Below are 20,735 nucleotides of genomic sequence, written 5' to 3'. Positions count from 1 at the left end.
GTTCACAGTAATATTTGGTGGAACTGGTGCATTCAAGTCACTTCAATCAAGTTTTTTTTTTTTTTTACTCTTTTTTTTTTTTTTATTCAGTTTATGAATGTTTTTTTTTATTGAATTGTTAATTATTCACATATTGTAATTCTACAATATTATGGTGTTTTGAACATGCAACATTGTAAATGAAAAGAACAAAACAAACTTACAGTGAAAACATGGTATCCATTGCATCTGACATGATACTCTTTCAGAATTTTTTTTACTTTTATTTACATAGTCTTGCCTCTATTCTTTTTCAACCAAACAAGTGCTTGTGCCAGATCTGGTCTTGTTTCATCTAAGAATCGGTGGTTCTGGCCCTGAGCATTTGGATCTCCTTTTTCCCCTCAGTTTCAAAATGCTTGAAGAATTTTGTGAGCACTGTCTTGGGGTCTACCTAAATCCTACATCATCTGCTGGATCGCCACTCTCTTGTGAAAGTTTATACAATTTGAAATATAGATACTTTTTTCATATATACTTCAGGAGGCCTTTATTAACATCCCCGAGCAGTGTGGAGCACTCTCATGATGGATGAATGTACTTTTTGGACTTCAAAATCTTGACTACCGTGCACTGCCATTATAAAGCTCAAAAGAGCCAATAACTTTTTTTAATATAACTCTTTTTAATATAAGAAGAAATTCATACCTAGGATGGGTTGAGGGAGAATAAATCATGAGGTAGTTTTCATATTTGGTTGAACGCTTGTTAAAACTCCTCCAACATCTTTATTTTTACTGAATCACAAACTACATTTATGTAATACTCTCACTAACTTTTTATTGCCTTTGTTACCATGAAAAACATTTTTCAGTAGATACTGGAAGCCTGTTATGTGATATGTTGATATTCCAGTGTTTGCTGAAGAAGCTGTAGAGGTCTGCTTCTCTTTCTGTAAAAGAGGAGACAAATCAGCAAATTAAGTCAGCAACTTAGAAGAAAGCAGCATCTTCATGGATGAGAGAGCGTGGAAGCACTTGGCTCTTGTGCACAGCAGCAGAATGAAGATGTCACTTGTGACAAACTGGCTACTGTTGTGAGCTCTCGGCCCATCACTTACACTGTCAGTGTGTTTGTTTATGTACTGTACATCCATGTTCTTGTAAACACTGGAACGTCTGGAATCTGAGACCTACAGCCACATTAAGACACATCAGGTAACCTTCTATCTATCTATCTATCTATCTATCTATCTATCTATCTATCTATCTATCTATCTATCTATCTATCTGTCTGTCTGTCTGTCTGTCTGTCTGTCTGTCTGTCTGTCTGTCTGTCTGTCTGTCTGTCTGTCTGTCTGTGTCGTTCTTTCTATTGTTAGTTCTATCTATTGTTCTGTCTGTCTGTCATTCTATCATCCTGTCGTTCAATGTATCGTTCTGTTGAAAATTCTCTGTTTGTCTGTCTATCTATCTGTCATTCTTTCTATTGTTCTACTGTTTATCTGTCTCTCTGTCTGTCTGTTAGTTTGACTCTCTGTCTGTTGGTCTATCATTCTACTGTATCATTGTCTATAGTTTTATCCATCCATCCATTGTTCTACCATTCTATCTATTGTTCTATCTATCATTTTTGTCGGTTGGTATATCATTCTGTTCATCTTCTAGAGTTCTGTGGGTCTAGCTGAGCCATTTTTCTCCCCCCACTTATCTTAAGCAACTTTCCCCATTGACTGCAATGGCAACTGCAAATATCCCTTCTTTAAATCTTTGTTCTTTTGAGTCTACATTTCGGAAACCCTGATGGGGATTTCTGAAACAATAACCAGTAGATTTTCTCTTCAGCCTTGCTTAAAAAAAATAATCACCTTTGAAATGCCAGCTATGATAAACGACACCTCTGAAAACTGGCTGGAGTGTGATGTGATGTATGCATTTATTTTTCAAATATTATGTACGTTTTTGCATGTAACTGTGAGAAATTTGAAATGAGGCTTTTAGAAACAATGTAGCTTTAGGCATATTGTCTATGTGGGTCCTTCTTAATGGGACGGCTTCATAAATAGGCTGAATAAGGCTTGGTTTAGTGTAGTGTCAGAGTTTAGTGTAAATAAAACTGAAAACTGAGCAACGAAAGGGCAAAAGTTATTTGACCCTCATAAGGATTTTGAAGCCTGGAATTTTTTTTTTGTAATTTTGTAATTATTTTTTTTTCAGTCTCCTGCTAAAAGGACTTTAGAAGATACTTTAGAAGATCCCAAAATATGAGGATCCCATTGCAATGGACCATGTAAGTGTTATATTATAAAGTGATATGTCTTATAAATTGTTACATTTTGTATATTTGTACAAAATGTGTAAATATATTACCTTTTCTGCTGACCTCCTAGCACCCCCATGTGAAAATCCCCTACTTTGAAATCCCCTACTCTATAAATCTACTAATAAGTCAACCAACCGCTAGCTGTAACACTGTTAAACCAAGACTACCCCCTCCCAATATCCCTTCCAGCACCAAAACAGAGCACGATGGCCTTTGGCAGGCTGGTCCGGATTAGGTGATCTCTCAAGGGAGTGTCTGCGATCACTGCAGCTCTGCTCAGCATCAAACCACTTTTACGAAAAACCTAGCTGGGCTCATTCATGCATTTCTGTGTCTTTTTCTCTGTCTTTTTTACCATCTGGTTTGCGGGTGTTTTTAATAGAAAGCATGCTTGCTTACATACATTATAATGGCATTTAAGAAACCATTAGAGGGAAGAAATTGGCAATAAATTAGGAGTTATTCAGTAATGAGCTCATGAGTGAAGCACTCTAGAGTTCTTATTAATGACGGCTGGTCACAGACACTTAATTCAAAAACATTAGCTCTAATTCATTTGTTAATATTTATTAGAGTGGGCTTTGAAAGAGGAATGGTTTAGAAATCACTGAGCTGTAATTAGGCCTGGGCTAAAAATGACTCCAAGTGACTTTCTGGCTCACTGGCAACTCCTCACCAAATTCATAAATGAAGCTCGGCTCCTCTGTTGAGCTCTGGGGTCAGCGAGAGAGAACGGGGGAACTGACCCTCTAGATCAACCTCCTGCAGATGCAGTTATGTTCAATATCAAAACTGGCTGGATGAAGGGGAGAGATTTTTTTAATTAATTAGATAAGGGCTATAATGTACAGTTGACCAAACCCCTTTAAAGGGGTCATATGACATTGCTAAGAAGAATATTATTTTGTGCGTTTGGTGTTATCCAATGTGTTTATGCAGTTTAAGGTAAAAAAAAAAAAAACACATTATTTTCCACATAATGTACATTATTGTTGCTCCTCTATGCCTTGCCTTTCCGAAATGCATCGATTTTTACAAAGTTCATTGGTCTGAAAAGCGAGGTGTATGCTTATTGGCCAGCTATCCAGTGCATTGGGATTGGCCGTATACTTCAAATAGGTGACGGAAATATAACGTCCCTTAACGATACTGTGATTTTGTGTCTAGGCGCAACGAGATAAAACCAATGAAACTTATTACAAATTGTAATATATACATTTGTTGCATTCACTGAGAACATGATTACTGATTATAATGACTCATACTCATACGCATTCCGTTGCGTATCACGCCACGCAAACATAAAACCGATGTCTGTATTTGTAATCGAAGAAACGACAAACAACAAACGCAACTCTACACTGCTCAAAACCGGTGTTTGAATGGTCAGTGGCAAATTCTTTAAATATGAAAACGTACTTACAGGCTGTGAGTCAGAAGTGCCAGACTGTCCTTGCAAAGTTGGGACTTCCCCAATTGATAAAAACATCCTTTGTGAACAGCCTTCCCTGCACACATCTGAATATTTGGGTTGAACTGTTCTGGAACAGTGAACTTAACCACTGATTTCGAAGTTGTGTCCTCCTTTGAAAGGCCAAACAAAGTAGTTTTGCTTTCACAACTTAACACACAGCATCTTCACAACATGGCAGCGACGGCAACAATACTACAGTGAGAATCAAAGTTACGCCTTATTTCTTTGCTTAAACGGCGGTGTTATGCAAATCTTCCCTCATAATGATGTAGACGTGTGGGCGTGTTTGAACGAGGTGTTTTAGGAGGGCGTGAACGAGTCTTAACTTTTATAAAGAGAATATATCTTTATATTATTATTTTTTTGCAGGTAAAAAAAAAATGTAATGCAGGATTTTTTCAAGATTTTTAGAGAAGTAACAGCATTTGTTTTAAATAAAAATGTTCTGAAACAATGTAGAAATGTTTACTGACACTTTTTATTAATTCAATGAATCTTTGATTTCAATGAAGCATTGGTTTCTTAAAAATTCATCTTACTGACCCCAACGTTATATAAAACCTATGTAATAGTTTTACATTAAAGTACATATAAAAAATTATGTTGATTTCTTTCATTGTTCTGAAATGTGTTAATATGCGATTCATAATGCATATATTCCGTTTTTTTAATACATATATCTAGGAAAGAGAAAAAGGATGAATTCCTAACCAATAGTGACAAAGAGAAGCAGAGACAAGATAACACTAACAGAAAGAGAATGCAAGAGAAGAAAGCGCTGGTTATGTGAGCGAGCGCTCCGGAGGCAGAGTGAGCGACACTGCCCTGTTCGGTGACAGCACTCGCTGTGGGGCTTCTGTCCCCTCAGACATTCAGGGGTGAAGGAAAGAGCGGCGAGGGGAAGGGGAGGAATCACTCCAGGGGTGGCAGCGCTAGAGGAGGGGCGGCGAGGAGCAGTCATTCCCATGTGGCTCAGGCCCATCAGCACAGTCAAAGTGAGGAGCACAGGGGGCACTTGTCTCCTCTAATCACACCACATCCCCTCTGATAAAACCACTCGCTGGGCTCCCGCTGGAGGAGATGCAGACTATGACTGCGATTTGTTTGTTCTTCTGTTCACAATGGCTGGTTACTTGCTTGTTGGGAAAGTACTTAATGTCTGTTAGCGAAAAAGAATATAGCATGACACAGCAGTGATACAGGTCATATTAAAGATATTTTAGGTTAATATCATTTTATATCTTTTAATACATTTGATATATTATGAATGAAATTGACTATGAAATAAAAAAAGTTCTAAAAGTAATTTTTCTTGCACATACTAAATACAAATATTTTGAACTTAAACTTAATTCATAAAACTTTGACTAAATCAATTTATGCATTGTAAACATTCAGAAAGTTTTATTGTGTTGAACTTAATATTCAAAAGAATAAAACTTAAAAAAATATTATGGCCTATTTAGGCCTTAACAAATGTCATTGATTTAATGCATTTAAGGACAGAGCTACAAATTTCATAATTTCAAAATAATTTATTATATAAAAGTATAATATAAAAAAAATATATATTCCCATTTATTATTATATATTCCCATTTATTTTACTTCCCTGTTTATTTAATTAATTATATTTAATTCATTATTTTATTAATATTTAATTATATTTTTACCTATGTTAAATTGTTACCCTTCTGTTTTGCTTTTATTATAATGGTCATTTCTATAAATAAAAAGTAAATTTTTAATTGCATATTCCAAACTGAAAAAAAGTAGTGCAGTTTTTTTTTTTGTCTTTTTAATTCTTAGTATTTTTTTAACAATATTTGTAAAAATTCACACAATAAAAATTTCAAGAAATTATTTAGCAATACATTTTTTAATAATAGAGACAAAGACGCAAGTTCAAAACTGCATGTTTGTTTTGGAAGCTTGCTTAATGTGTTCTTGTAATTTGAACCTTTCAACAAACGAACAGCGGTTTAATATTTCAGTTCACATCAGCTTTATAATAAGAAGAATCTCCTTTGCCATTATAAGTGCAGTTGTTTTGTATCTAGAATAATAACACGTGAGGCCTTGTGAATATGACAAATCTCTTGCGGATTTAAGCAGTGCTGAACCTCAGTGCTCATCACACTTTCAAATGAATTGTTCTCATCCAACCATCACTTTTTTTCTGTCCTATTATGAAGTGTGTGTAAAAAACAGCAGTAATGATTTGTTTCTGCAGTCATAAACCGTGAAGCCTTGAAGAGCGTGACTCCATCCTAACAATAATCCTGGTGAGTAATGGTCAGCTGCTGAATTTTGTTTGTTATTATGCTCTCAGCATATCAGAAACTTGTTCAAAGACTTTATTTTTTTTAAATAATTTTTACGTTAATTATTTGTAAAATGAGCTTCAAGCCTCAACAAAGCACCCCCCCACACACTTTTTTATTGTTGATGAGTACAAATAATATAAAATTGCAAGAAGCCACACAACTGTCCTTTCTTTTCTAATTTGTGTTGCATTCACATATTTTTCTCATCAGCCAGCATTTTATTTTCAAAGATGTCAACATTTATACTGCTTTTAGCTGCCAGTCGTCCCACTAAACAGCTACAATTGAATCATCAAATCAGACTAAATACTGAGCATTAACTGAGCATTAATGCTATTGTTTGTAAGTTGTAATTAGCATTTTGTCTAATTATGTCTGCAGGGAAACATGGGGTTAAAGATGCAAAGACCCTTTAATTCAGATTTAACTCTTGTTCCTCAAAGAGACAAATAAGCCTAGCATTATAGTCATAAAGATAATTACTTATCTCTTAAGAAATAAGGACTCGAGGGCTTTTCCCCCATTATTTCTCCCTCTTTCTCTCTCTCTCTCACACACTAGCATTTAGCATATCCGTCGTTCTTAAGAAATACCTCTCTGCCCTTGGTTTCTTGCCAGTCTATAATGACTATGATGGAATGCGTGGAGCTATGCCACCTTATTTCTGGATGTAACCTGGTGTGAAGGGCACTGACCAAACAGATATGGAGGCTTATGCTGCTAATTACTGAAGCAGGAGATGCCTGAAGCTCATTAACTCCAAGAGAAGCTGCCTAAATCAGATTCACACACAGCAAATAAAATACCAGTACTGTTTACCACAGTAACAGAACATCAGATCATTAACAAGCACATAAATTGACCCTGAGCAGCTTTTATTTAAAAAATATATATATTTTATTAAGATTATTTTTTTTCTAAATTATTTAATTTATATATATATATATTAGGTTGCGGGGACACTTTTTTGCATTAGTGGCATTTATTGTGAATCTTCAGGTAGGACATTTAAATTGGTTTAAACACAGACTAAACAGCTCAGTACTGTTTAGAATAAAGTGGGAAAATATTTCTGATGATGTTGCACACAGTTAGATGACACAGTTACATGGTTGTTACCAGTTATGTAAAATAATATAGTAATACAAGAAAAAACAAATAATACAGGAAAAGCCTTGTAATTAGAATATGAAATTGTATTTAAGATGGTTAAAAAAAAGTAACTTTAGAATGACAGTGCAATATTATTTATATATAAAAAAAATCATATATACACATATTTTCTTTAAAGAAAAAAAAAAGTTCCTGTTACTAAGCGGCAGCCATTTCACTCTGAACAGGAATATATATATATATATATATATATATATATATATATATATATATATATATATATATATATATATATATATATATATATATATATATATATATTTTTTTTTTTTTTTGAAAAGTTCATTTCTGAGCTAGTTGGTACCAGACGAGGGTCTCCTTTGTCATCCTAAATAGATGTCTCAGCGCTCCGCTCTGCCTTTTCTACAGATCAGAAGAAAAACAGTAATGAAAAGTGAACAAATGAAATCAAATAAAACAGGGTCACACATCACTATAAGGGCACCAAATGGTCACTGGCATGGAAGTAATCTTTTTTTTCTTGTGTTTCTGCAGAAAAATGGGAAAAAGCCGTCAGCTCCAGACTCACAAAAAAAGGGGGGAGGGGGGGGGAAGCAAGTTGTTATTTTGCCCGAAGCGCAGCTAACTGCATCAACAAAAATACAAAAATGTACGATCCACAAAGAGCGCTGTGTGACACAGGAAAGCCAGTCATTTTAATAATAAAGGACAGTTCTTTTGTGAGAAAGTGCTGAGCCCTTTGCATTCTGGGCAGGCAGAGAAATGTTGAAATAGCCTGATTTTTATTCTATCTGATATGTGGTTGTGTGCGTGTTAGGGTGTGCTGGTGCTTTAAGAGCATGGAAATCAGGGTCTCCTCCAAGTGATCTCGAGGGAGTTGAGCTGAGTTTGAAGTACAAATGCTGAATTTATTTAACCTCTTGACAAGTATGCATATATCTTCCATTCTTTCAGCCTCATTTCCATAAAAATGTATCTTAAAGACCCCTGGAAGTGTTTTTAATTAAGTTTACTGTCAGAGGCCTTTTTTGTCCTTGACAAGTTATAGATTCTCTATGTGGTGCTTACATTTCAGAAAGAGATCGGTGTGTTTGCTACATGCTTTATGATAAAGTGTTACTTGTACGTCTCTATTATCTGTGAGGATGTGAGAAAGTAATCACTCAGGATGGGCTTGTGTTTTATAGTAACGTGTGCTGACAGTTGGTGATGATGGGCTTTGAACCAAATCGCAGAAATTGCGTTACCAGAAATCATGCGAGGTGTGGAAACGTCTTAAATTGGATGTTGTTATCGAATTGCAACATTTAAAGAAAAACGGCAAATGCAGGCTTGTATGTGAGGGCTGTCAAAGCCTGTGTTTCCTCAATTGTTTGTTTGTTTAATGCATAATATAATTCATGTTTTACATAATCTAATAATGACATTTAAAGAGAACTGGGGATATTGTGTTACTTATTATATTTTGATAATTTATTGAGAAATGATTTAATCTGATGCGTTGAATTGTCGGTCTTTACATGTAAACTTGAGTCAGATATAATTACATATAATTCATCTAGAAGCACAATTAAGTTTTCTCAGCCTTTGATATTTTTTTTCTGTTTATATATATGTGACTCTGGACCACAAAACTAGTCATGAGGGTAACATTTTCGAAATTGAGATGTATACATCATCTGAAAGCTTAATAAACAAGCTAATGGTTAATACGAAATATGTGGATAAATAAGTATGGTTTGTTAGGATTGGACAATAATATCTGAATCCTGAGTTCTTTGCAGTATATCTCGCATTTCCGACTTTTAGAATTGCTAGACAGACGTTTTTTTTGAATTTATGTGAAATATGATCTATTATAAGTGAGTTTCTTGTTGAAGCTAATAAAGGATGCTATTTATTATTCCTCATCGCTTATAGGTTTTCATTTTGCCTTAATTCAGTTTTTCAGGCGTAAAAAAAACAAAACAAAACAAACAAAAACAAAAAAACAATATGATTAGATGGTTTCTTGGATTTAGAAACCAAAAACTTGGTTTAAACATTTAGGAAATAAAGGCTAACATCCTGGGCCACTGCTATTACTGAAGCGTTTATTTTGTGTTTCGGGGAGGGAGGTTGTTCTGGAACCACAGCGGTGTCTAGACAAACATTCATCAGCTCCCATTCTCCAAGGACAGGATGATACACTCGAAAGCCAATTAGGTGCATTGAGCAGAACGTAAACCATGAGCAGAAGTGTGTTTACACCTCACCTTTGCTCAAGGAATGTAAATAGTCTCAGATGCTGGCCCACACCAGCCGGCCCACATGATAAATCGCACCTCACCTTCATCTTCAGCTGTTTTTAATGTTCAGCCGGATCCACTGAGCGCCCCGCTCTCTTTCTCTCCCCTTCTCACTGAAATATTGCCTTTTCCCCCGCTGTAGCTCTCCCCTCAGAATTGAACAAATGAAGAGTCAGCACTCGCAGGTTAATACAATATCAAAGTATGACAAATTGTTCAAAGGCAGGCCAGGCAGAAACGCATCTGCATAAAAGCTGACTGGCAGCAGACCGCCGGCTTTTTGATACTATATCTTCAGACTGACAATCCCAGTGGACTTTAATGCATTTTTTTTGCATAGCATTATCACCGGTCTTTTGGCGTTTTTTTTTTTTTTTTCGTGCGCACAGATGAAATGTGGCCCAATTTTAAAGGTTTTTGTACAAAGGCAGCAGGTAACCTAGAATGAACTTCGGTCTGTGGCTGTGTGATATTTCTTGCCCTGTAGCACAGAAGTAAAGATGCGTAAGATGTTCTCTCAGTAGCTTTGTGAAACAACGTCATCCTGTGACAACATAAACCCCCTATGGGTTCAAATGTTGATGTATTAAAGTAGATAGAGCAGTTAGCATAGCTGCAGGAAAAGAGAATCGCTATAGGGCTTCCCTAAACCTGCTGTACATGGTGTATGTGGGACATCTTACCCTGTCATTTCTCTGGGGTTGACACATGTGTCTTATAAATGATTTATCACTAATGTGAGCAGATGTTCTGATTCTGATCCCAAGATTTTTTAAATCAGGTTTATAATGATAATCTCACTAATCACTATATAATGATGTTTTTTTAAATTTTATTTCAGAAAGCAGACTTTTATATTATATTATATTATATTATATTATATTATATTATATTATATTATATTATATTATATTATATTATATTATATTATATTATATATATTATATTATATTATATTATATATATATATATATATATATATATATATATATATATATATATATATATATATATATATAATTTTTTTTACTGTGCACAGGATTTAATTTTTCTTATTGTTATTTTTTTATAGTAAGTTTTTAGCTCAAATTAATTATAGTAAAACATAAGATGTGATGTATGATTATTGTGTTGCAGAATAATAAAAATCATCATCATCATCATTTTGTAATACATAATCATCATTTTGATCAAAATTATACATATTTCTGTTTTTAAACTGTGTATTATATATTGAATATTCTATATTTAATTATAATTTGAACAATGTTATGTATGATGAAAAACGATATACTGTATTTACTTCATATTCATACTTTTTTTGCAAGCCATTTTTAGAATGAAGATTATGGGGATATATATATATATATATATATATATATATATATATATATATATATATATATATAGAATTTATATACTTTTATTTAGTCTTTAATAATTGCTTATATATTACACATTATTGTTTTTAACCAGTGCTGAACACATATTTCTTACAATTATTTCTAAAACTTAAAATACAATTAGTTTCTGATCATGCTGTCATCATCATAATCATAGTCACATTATTTATAATGATTACAATTGTGTATGGAAATAAACAAATAAATATGGATAACAAAAAGAAAAACAACAACAACAAAAAACTTTTTTCTGATTATGCTGTAAGCATCATAATCACATATCACATTAAAAAGCCCATTTGCAGAATGTAAATGCATGACTATTATGATTCTGATTACATTTTTGGCTAATTCTGTCTGTAATTGATTTCAGGAGATTCTACAGCACATACTGTGGCTGATAAGGCCAATTAGAGCTCATTTCTACCCAGACCTCGGTGTCATCCCCTGTTATTGAACGCTACAGCAGCAGGTGACGAGGTGAGTAATATCAGGCAGCTGTAAGCCACCAGGGAGGGGGTCTCGCACAATTTCTCCCCCCAGAGAGTCGACCCGCTCCCCTAAGCCGCGCCGCAGGCTATGTTAAATGTCAGACATCTCCACAGTAGAAGCCTTAATATCAGACAGCGGGACCGGGACAAAAGATCAACTTGGAGTGCTATGAAAGGATAATAACTATTGTAGCTAAAAAAGCTTGCTTTTCTGTTCTAATGAGACGGAGAGCACAGCTTTAAAGCTCACGGTTAAGGCCTAATTAATCATTCTTCGTGGCAGTCTCCTGCGGATATCCATTAGAGTTTTATTTCAGAAGCCACCATGCCTTCAATGGCTCTCCAATTGTTTTGGAGGGTTTTATATTAACCTGAGTGTAGATTGATTGCTCGAGGTATGAATAGAATGCATGCGGAGAAGGATAATGTTCTGGCGTTGTGCGATACGGCGCACACAAAAGTCCTGCACAAGTCTTGCAGGGTTGTGCATCTACTTTTGAGTGCATTGTGTCTGCATCATGGCCGTGTTTGTTGTCTGACATTTTGAAGCCATATTATTTTGCATCAGCGGTCTGAGAGAGATCAGATATGAAACGAAGCGCTCTACTATTATCTATGAGGTGAGAAACAGAGCTCACGACCTCTGTCACATCCAGAGGCCCCCCGCGGACAAACCACAGCACCCTTGATGGGTTCATCCTGGCATAAATTAAAAGTGCCGAACGTAAACAGTCTGTTAATTTTCCCCCGCTGGCCTGTGGAGGAGATCTCCATCACGGCTGGATGTTCAGCCTCTAGCTGTGCCGGGGGTGGAAATGGCCAAGAGAGACGGCCGCCCCCACTGCGTTCTCTACAGGAGGGATGCATACAGATTTAGTTTGCTTAATGAAGGCTAATTGTTTGCGAGGGGATGACAAACACTCGGTCGCGCTGTGTTGTCTGATATGAGCAGGTTCCATGAGTTCAGCTGTCATTCTGTGCTTACCGCTCACAGCGATGGCCTCTCCCTGCCTGCTCTTCTCTGCGGCCCATCGCACACAGTTTGTAGTTGGATGTTATGACTCTCTGACTTTAATAATTAGAATGCAAGGATAAAACATGCCTTTTGATGCTGCAGTTATAGCCCTATAGTTATATTATAAATAATATAAAATATACCAAAAATGTTATTGTAAACGGGTGATTATTTTTGTTTTATACTTTATATTAAATGGAGAAAAAAATTGTTAATCATATTCATAGATCATCATATGCTTATTAAACACATAAATAGATAATTATTTTATTAAATTAAATGGGGGAAAAATATAATATATAGTATACTATATTATTTAATATATTAATATATATAAAAAGAGCTATTCATATTCATAATATTATTATTTTATTTTATTTTTATGTATTAAATTAAATGGGGGAAAGTTTTATATTTAATATATTTCACAAAAACATATATATATATATATATAACACATATATATATATATATATATAATTTAATAATAGTTTTATGTATTAAATTAAATGTTAAATGGAGTCTGTGTGTATTTTATATGCATATTAGATATACCTATAATTTTATTATATAATAAATTAAATGAGGGAAAATCATTATTTATGTAATAGGAAATCCACATAGCGAATCTTATATATGTGCATGATATTGAATATACTTAAATATCTCTATTATCTGAAATATACATCTTTTTAATAAAAATACTGTAACTATAATAATATCTTAAATAATTATTAAATATGCAATCAGATGATTATTTTAGTTTTATATATTATATTAAATGGAGAAAAAGTTATTAATGGAGAATTTTTTTATTTTTGTGTAATATATATATATATATATATATATATATATATATATATATATATATATATATATATATATATATATGTTGCAAAGTTTTTAGTTTAAACATTGACATTCAGATCAGTGTTCTTTTTTTTTTTTTTGATCAGGGTTTCAAAATCCATTCCTCTATCACATTCTCTGAATGTCCACTCATCTCTTCGATGCTTACGTCAGTGAAAACTTTTGCACTATAGGCAAATGGGAAACGGGGTTCATGTACAGTACGCCTTGGCTTAACATCCCAGACCTCATTAATGCAAATCCACTTCCTACAGTACTTTCAGGAAGAAAATAGGCTTGCTGCCTGGCACAGCTCAGCTGGGTCTGGATCAGGGCGGGGGTTCAGGGGTTGGGTGGGCACATGTGCCAGTCACAAATGCATTACGTACTGTGCATAATGTGAGGATTTACAGACAACTCGAGAGCAGAAAATCGTCTGTTTACTGAACGGGTTGAACGGTAACGTTTAGGCATCCTGAAGCTGTCTAATGAGTGACATTTAGCCACCTTTGTTTGCTTAACATAATCAGACTGAGGCTTTGATTACATTAGAGAATGATTATTAGCTGTTTGTTTGATTGCTTGTTCCTGTAGTTCTAAATGTCGACTGCACACAGAGATGATGTAAAAAACGTGCTTCCTAATGTGATGTATTTGAATATACAATTTCAGATAATCTCATTCTTAAACAGAAAGACTTAGAAATACTTTTTTATTTAATTAAACCTTAATACTACTTCAAATTTCAATCTGTTCAATTTGAAATTTGAATAACTAATTATGCTGCATAACCGAGTCTTGCATTGAATCTTTTTTGTCAGCTTGTTTGCTTCTAATTAAATTCAATTAGCACAGGTTTTGTAATACATTTTGGAATGGAATGATCATAGGTCTAAGGAAACCGAGGTTATACACCTCAGGTATTATGTGAAAAAAACAATTGTTGCCCTCCAGTTTCCCTTATTTTTCCACAGTCGTTTTGTTTATGAATATCTTCCTGTCAGGAAATTGCACAAAGCATTGCTATTCTCATTCCCAATTAAATTTTCATGGCCCAAATAGTTCAAAATCAGTTTCTTGGTTCAGGCTTCTCAAGTGAAGGCATCTATGCATAGTCGGTTGGTTTTCAAGGCTCGACGTGCATAACTCACCTCTTTATAGAGGCAGGGGGGAGCCATGATATGCAACTGAACCTAATTTTCAGCTGTGCATAAACACAGGCACATCGTTTGACTATAAACCCTAATTTGATTGCACCCATCCAGGAAAACTGCAGCATTTTTCACTCTTGAGTGATGCATAAAGCGATTGAACCTCAATGCAAACTGCTAATTTAATTGCATCATGTATATTCTGGTTGCAAACGGCCTCTAGCATGTGCGCCGCTGTTAATAACAGCTGAGCATATTGTGGATATTTACAGGCGTTTGATTGGCTGAGAGCTGAAGAGGAAATGAGATTCATGACAGCTCGTTCACAGGATTGTATTGTGAAAAACAATCATCGGTATAGAGTTTGACAAGAGCAACTGGATATTACATATGTCGCCACACTGGATTCGCTAAGGGTAATTCCTGGCATGTTTTTTTAAGAGGACAGTTGGTCGGTGTTGAGCTATAAATGCATTAGTATACAGCATGTCCATAAAACAGTACATTTGATTTCCATACAAGAAGTGGCTGGGTGAGCAGAGAGGCTGTAAATGCTCAGCGCTCCATGAATGTGTGTCATGCTTTTTCTTGGGGGCTGTTGAGAAAAGAGCATGCACGCACACATTCATTATGTCTTAACACATGGGTAAGCTTCAGCCCCCTAAAGAAAGGCTTTTCCTTTTTCTATTGTATGGAATTGCCAAGTCCAAAAAAAGAGTGGCAATGATGTGTATGTGTGTGTGTTAGCATGTGCCGCTCTCTTTGTGTATCTGTATGTGCGTGTGTTTACATGAATATGGAACTTTGTTTATGGATGGTGCACTATTGCAGGTTATGATAGATCCCAACTCCCTAGAAACACCATGTCAGTATGGATCAGATAACTTCTGTTTTGCCAAAAGGGAAAAAAGTGTTCCCACCACGTGCATTTACAATAAGCAAACAGCCTTGAGTCACGAGAGAAAGAAAGGGAGAGCGCAGAACAGATGGTGCAGAGGAGTAGGTTTGGGACCATGAAATGATTCCCATTTAGAATCAGTCCCATTAAAGAAAAAACAAAAATGCTATTTCTTTTTATGACATTTTTTTATGGCTCTCAGTTCTGTTAATAGTTGTTAAACTTCTTCCAACAGTATAGTACAAATAACGGACTCTTATGAGTCGGTTCTTTTTAGTGAATCAAGATCATATAGCGCCACTAGTACAGCCACAACCCAGAAAGAATGACTCATCTGAGTCGGCTATTAAAAACAACAACAGCAACAACAACATATTGTGCAACTGGTACGGTGTGATACTAAATGCATGACTCTTACGAACAAGTTACTTTTAATTAATCAAAAACAAACCGCACAGATTGTGAATCAATGTCTAATTCCTGAATAAATGACTCAGAGTCAGATCTTTTTTAAGTGATTCAAAATCCTATATGCTACCAGTACATTCAGACTCCTGAACGAATGGATCATGTGAGTTGGTTATCTTTGGTGAATCATAAACATATGGTGCAACCAGTAGAGTGAGATTCACAAATGAATGACCCTTATGATTTCTTATTGAACCAAGATTAAACAGCACCATCAGTATGAGTATTTTTAGTAAATCGAAAACATACTGTGCAGCCAGGGTAGTTATATTCACAAATAAATGATTTCAGGAATCAAAATCATGCAGCACCACTAGTACCACTACTACAGCCACGATCCCGAAAGAATGACTCATATGAGTCACTTATATTTAATAATTCAGAAACATATTGTGCAACCAGTATAATGTGATTCTGAATAAATGACTCTTATGAACAAGTTAGTGAATCAAAACGATCAAGCTGTGTAGTAATGAGTGGACTAAATTAGAATAATTGATTGACTTTTTTATATGCGAGATTGTAAATTAAAAATGCACAATAATTTTTCTGTCTTAAGTGGTATTTGAGAATGAATAAATTATTAATGTTACATTTCTGATTGGTCATGTCTGTTCCTTTTGACTCCCACGGGTTGGAAATTCAATAAGAAATATATTTCCCCCAAATATTCCTAACTGCAAAGTGCTAAAAGAATTATTGATGCGATCCCTAAGGAACCACAATCTGCGTCAGAAACGTTAAATTCCTTATGATTTCCATTCCTCTAGAGAAGAAAGATGGGGGAGGGTCAGTTTGAGAAAGAGAAAGAATGAAAAAGCGAGAGAATGAGATCTCATCAGTTCTCAACTGGATCCGCCACCGTGTAGAGTAAACATTATTATCTTAATAACATTTTCAATTAGCTTTAAGCCTCATAACCAGATGGTAATGGAACTCGAAACCGAAAATTAATTTGAAAAATAATTTGTAATTACAAGATGATCTAAAAGCTCTTTCAGGTTCAGGCATGAGTGATGGTAGTTGAGATTTGGCCTAATTTTTCCATCATATTCCCACCTTCGAGAGTCGAAATGTGCTTATGAGTATGGGAATATTCCCCACGTTTTGTCCCAGTGCCAGTGATTTATTTGGTGCCTAGTTGTGTGTTGCTTCTCAAGTGGTAGGAAACGGCTTTTTCATTTCCCCTCTCTAATGGGCACATATCGGCTCATGGCCCATGTGTGTTGTGATGTTCTGTAGTTATGGAACATTACTTTCGTCATTTAGAAGAATGTGATTTTTTTCTTTTTGCTTTTTATGTCACATAATGGTGTTTTGTTGTGAGTGTCAGGAAAGAGCTGTGCTGTTAATGCTGTATGCTGTTTAATACAATGACATATCAATAATCAATAATATATTTTATAATGTAATTTATTTCTGTAATGGCAAAGCTGAATTTTCAGTGGCCATTACTTCACTCTACAAGGTCCTTCAGAAATTAGTCTATTATTCAGATTTGCTGCTCAGTTATTATCAATTATTATCGGTGCTCAATTATAGTTATTGTTCTCATTATTATGCACGTTGGAAACTTTGAAAACCTTTATGCGTTTTTGAATAATAAAAACTTCAGTGAGCAGCATTTATTTGTTATATTTTTTTATGCAATGATAGTGGCTGCAAAAAATAAAAATTTTCATCACAGCAATAAATTAAAGTTTACAATCAAAATTACTTTAAATGGTAATAGTACATTATTTCACAAAATTACATTTTATGTAATGTAAAAAATCCTATTTTTTCCAAATGTTTACCAGTTGTGTATATAATGCACGTATCTCCAAAAGGCTCCCCAAACATGCTCATTTTTAAGTTTTGGTTCTAATCCTCCGCTATGGTCTGTTCACTCAGATTGCTTTCCCTGTAAGACACCTGTGAAACTCTACAGAGATTTATGAACCGTCTCTGGCCCAGTGTGAGTGTGAAATGAGGGACGATGATGGCAGACAAGCCCCATCTCATTTCATGTAATTAAGGTCGCGGGAGATCTCAGCTGCCTCCTCTAGCGAGAGCAACCAAAGACGGGACAGTCACAGCTGGCTGGCCAGCCTAAGAGGGGTCTAGAGGGTCAGTTGATGCCCCATCCAGCAGCAGATGAGGCATCCACATGGCCCCTGATGGAGCTTGTCAAAAGGAAGAATGGTAATTTTAGTACAGCTTCAGTTTTTGGACAAACTATTGCAGACATTTCTGCTCTTGAAAAGTATTACTGCCACCAACCCACTGAAATGTAAAATCGTTTTCATTTCAGCTCTCATGATATTGCTTTTATATTTTTTCCCCTCATGACAATATTACGTAAACGGAGAGCAAAAGTAAATTTAGAAATGGGGTCCAAACATAAAGCACTGAAACTGTAAATTTTCTGATTTTAGGGGCCGCTAACTAAAGGAAGACACACTAAAGTGTCTTTGAACTGCTTGGACACAAATAATTACTGTATGTCACTTGTATTTACTTATTGGATAAAAAAAACAGGCACTTTTATCAAAAGCGACTTACAACAGAAACAATTTATCAAAGGGCCAACAATATTTATAGTGTCTTTGAGTATTAAGTAATGAGTAGTAATACACTGTTTCTTGACTTAAAATGGTAAGTTTAGTTAAGTTGGTTGGTTAAGTTGTCTCAACAAATTTTAAGTTGTTAAAAGTAACTGCAGCACCTTTTTTGGCAGTCATTCAGATGCAAATGAACATAGTTCTACAAATATACCACATCCTTATGTAGCCTTTACTTTTTAATCACTGGATTATCATAAATAAATTTACAGACTGTAATTGGCCCACAGCTGTCGGATGATGCTAGAACTCATAATTCTCATTATAACAGAATTTGATTAGCCTCCATTGCTCTGCTATAAACTGGATAATAATTTTGTACTTATTAAATTATTATATTTTGTGAATTTTGAACTTGATGACAAAGACCCCATCCCCTGTCTTTGTTTACCTGCTCCGTATCTATTTTTCAGATTTCACTCAGCGTGCAGATGAAAATCTCTCCCACAGGGCCAACACAACTTCCATCAAAGGCCTGACCAAATATTAAGGAGGCCTTTTATTAGCTTCGCACTACTGAATGGATAGAGGAGGTTTTGGATTCAAGTCTCCGGAGTCCCATGAAACAATATTGACATTATATGAACACAGTTGGTGCAGAGGCTCGGGATGATTTGTTAGGGTAAGTGTGTTATTGAGGAAGCCCCCTCACCAGACATTCCGCACTTCACTTTGGTCACTTCTCTGCTTTGGTAATGAAGCCAGGATGTTTCTTCAGTATATTCTGCTTTAATATTCCAGGTTTCTATCAGAATGACTTAGGAGCCTTAGACAGCTTTATGTGTATTGTTACTATTGATTGCAGCATTAGTAGATGGCTGGTGCATGAAATTGAAAATGCATTGGAAATTTTACATGCTGGCACTGCTCATATTTACTTTTTTGAATTCTTTATTGATCCCTTTCTGTGGTTTTGATCAAGTATATGCTTCTTGGAAATGCAAACAAGAGCAAACTTTAAAAAAATGGCTTTGAATCAGTACATGTAGTTTCTGTAACTTTGGTTGATATGATCATCTATCATTCCAGTTAATTATCAAGTATAATGTCTTCAATGCAAAAAACAAAAACAAAAAACAGAATAATAATAAATGAATAAATGGGGGGGGGGCATTATATATTTATCAGCATTATATATTTATCAGCAGATATAATACTTTACTATTATTCTGTAATTATTACATTTCTCTATTGCCATAATTGAATGCTTATTCAAAATTAAACTTGAAAAACAATAATCATACAACAAATCATACTTATCTGACTGCCATCAATTCATTATAGTTAAAAGAGGTATTATATTGATCACAAGTGCAGTATGGAGTACCTCAAGGCTCAGTAATAGGGCTGTTACCTTTCATGCTTTACATGTTACCATTGGGAGATGTCATCAGGAAACTCTGTGTTAGCTTTCACTGTAATGCTCATGATACTTAGCACTATATTTCTTCAAGGCCCGGAGAAACATACCAATTTGAAAAATTAACAGAATGCATTGTAGGATTTGAATGACTTCTGATTTTTTACAGTCAACTTTTATTTGATGAAAGTTAAGTCGAAGTCGACTAGTCGCTGATGACATCATTAATGAAAATATGTCTGAAGCGGTGACAAACACCTTGTGCACAGCTATGGCATATGACACAGCACTGCCCACATGGTTATTGCTCCAATAACAGCTAATTTGTATCAGTTCTTTTGCCTTTGGGTCGTTTTCTTTTATTTAGTTCAAACTAAATAAGTATTTATTGAAACTAAACTGAGCTGGATGATGACATCACTGAATTCAATGATGAACAGCCTTTTTGCTTTATCGACACATTATTTTCCTATTTAATGCTGTTCAGTTGCTTTGTTACAATCTGTATTGTTAAAAGCGCTATATAAATAAAGGTGTCTTGACTTAATATTTAGCAAATCAAATAAATAAAAAAAAAAAAAAAAAAAAATTTATTCCCTTATAGATTTATCAATATTTTTAATTATTTTATTTTTTTTCAGTTTAATTTTAAAGTTTATTTTGTAAAGTTAATTTTGTTGTCTCGGTTGTATTTTTTAAATAAATTTTATTTATTATTAGTTTTAATTTAATTTTACTACTTAAAGTTAATTAAAAGAAAAGTAGAAATTTTGCCTTGGCAATTAGCTGAAATTTAAAAGTAAAAAGTTTAAGGTTTTAATATTTAATTTGACTTCAGTTAAAGTGTATTTTATTTCATAAAAAAAAAAAAAAATGATGAAAATGTTTTAATGGTTTAGTGAACTGCAATAATTTAGAACTATTAATTTTAGTTCATTTAATTTCTTTATCAAAATGGTGTAGAATAGTAGTTT

The 20,735-nt window shown here is 34.5% G+C and overlaps 1 long non-coding RNA gene across 1 annotated transcript in view; it reads left to right on the top strand.

The window, feature by feature from the left end:
* The window catches only part of LOC113041510 (uncharacterized), a 116,833-nt gene that overhangs the window by 55,387 nt on the left and 40,711 nt on the right, over nt 1-20,735 (top strand). The window contains exons 4-8 of the long non-coding RNA XR_003275407.1: nt 895-1,196; nt 2,196-2,268; nt 4,460-4,770; nt 6,008-6,059; nt 11,300-11,406. This is a non-coding gene — a long non-coding RNA (uncharacterized LOC113041510). The remainder of the gene's footprint in view (nt 1-894; nt 1,197-2,195; nt 2,269-4,459; nt 4,771-6,007; nt 6,060-11,299; nt 11,407-20,735) is intronic.

This window comes from Carassius auratus, chromosome 23 (genome assembly GCF_003368295.1).
Source record: "Carassius auratus strain Wakin chromosome 23, ASM336829v1, whole genome shotgun sequence".
NCBI classification, from domain to species: domain Eukaryota; kingdom Metazoa; phylum Chordata; class Actinopteri; order Cypriniformes; family Cyprinidae; genus Carassius; species Carassius auratus.
Note: the sequence above shows the minus strand (reverse complement) of the source record. Positions and strands in the feature narration are given on the sequence as shown.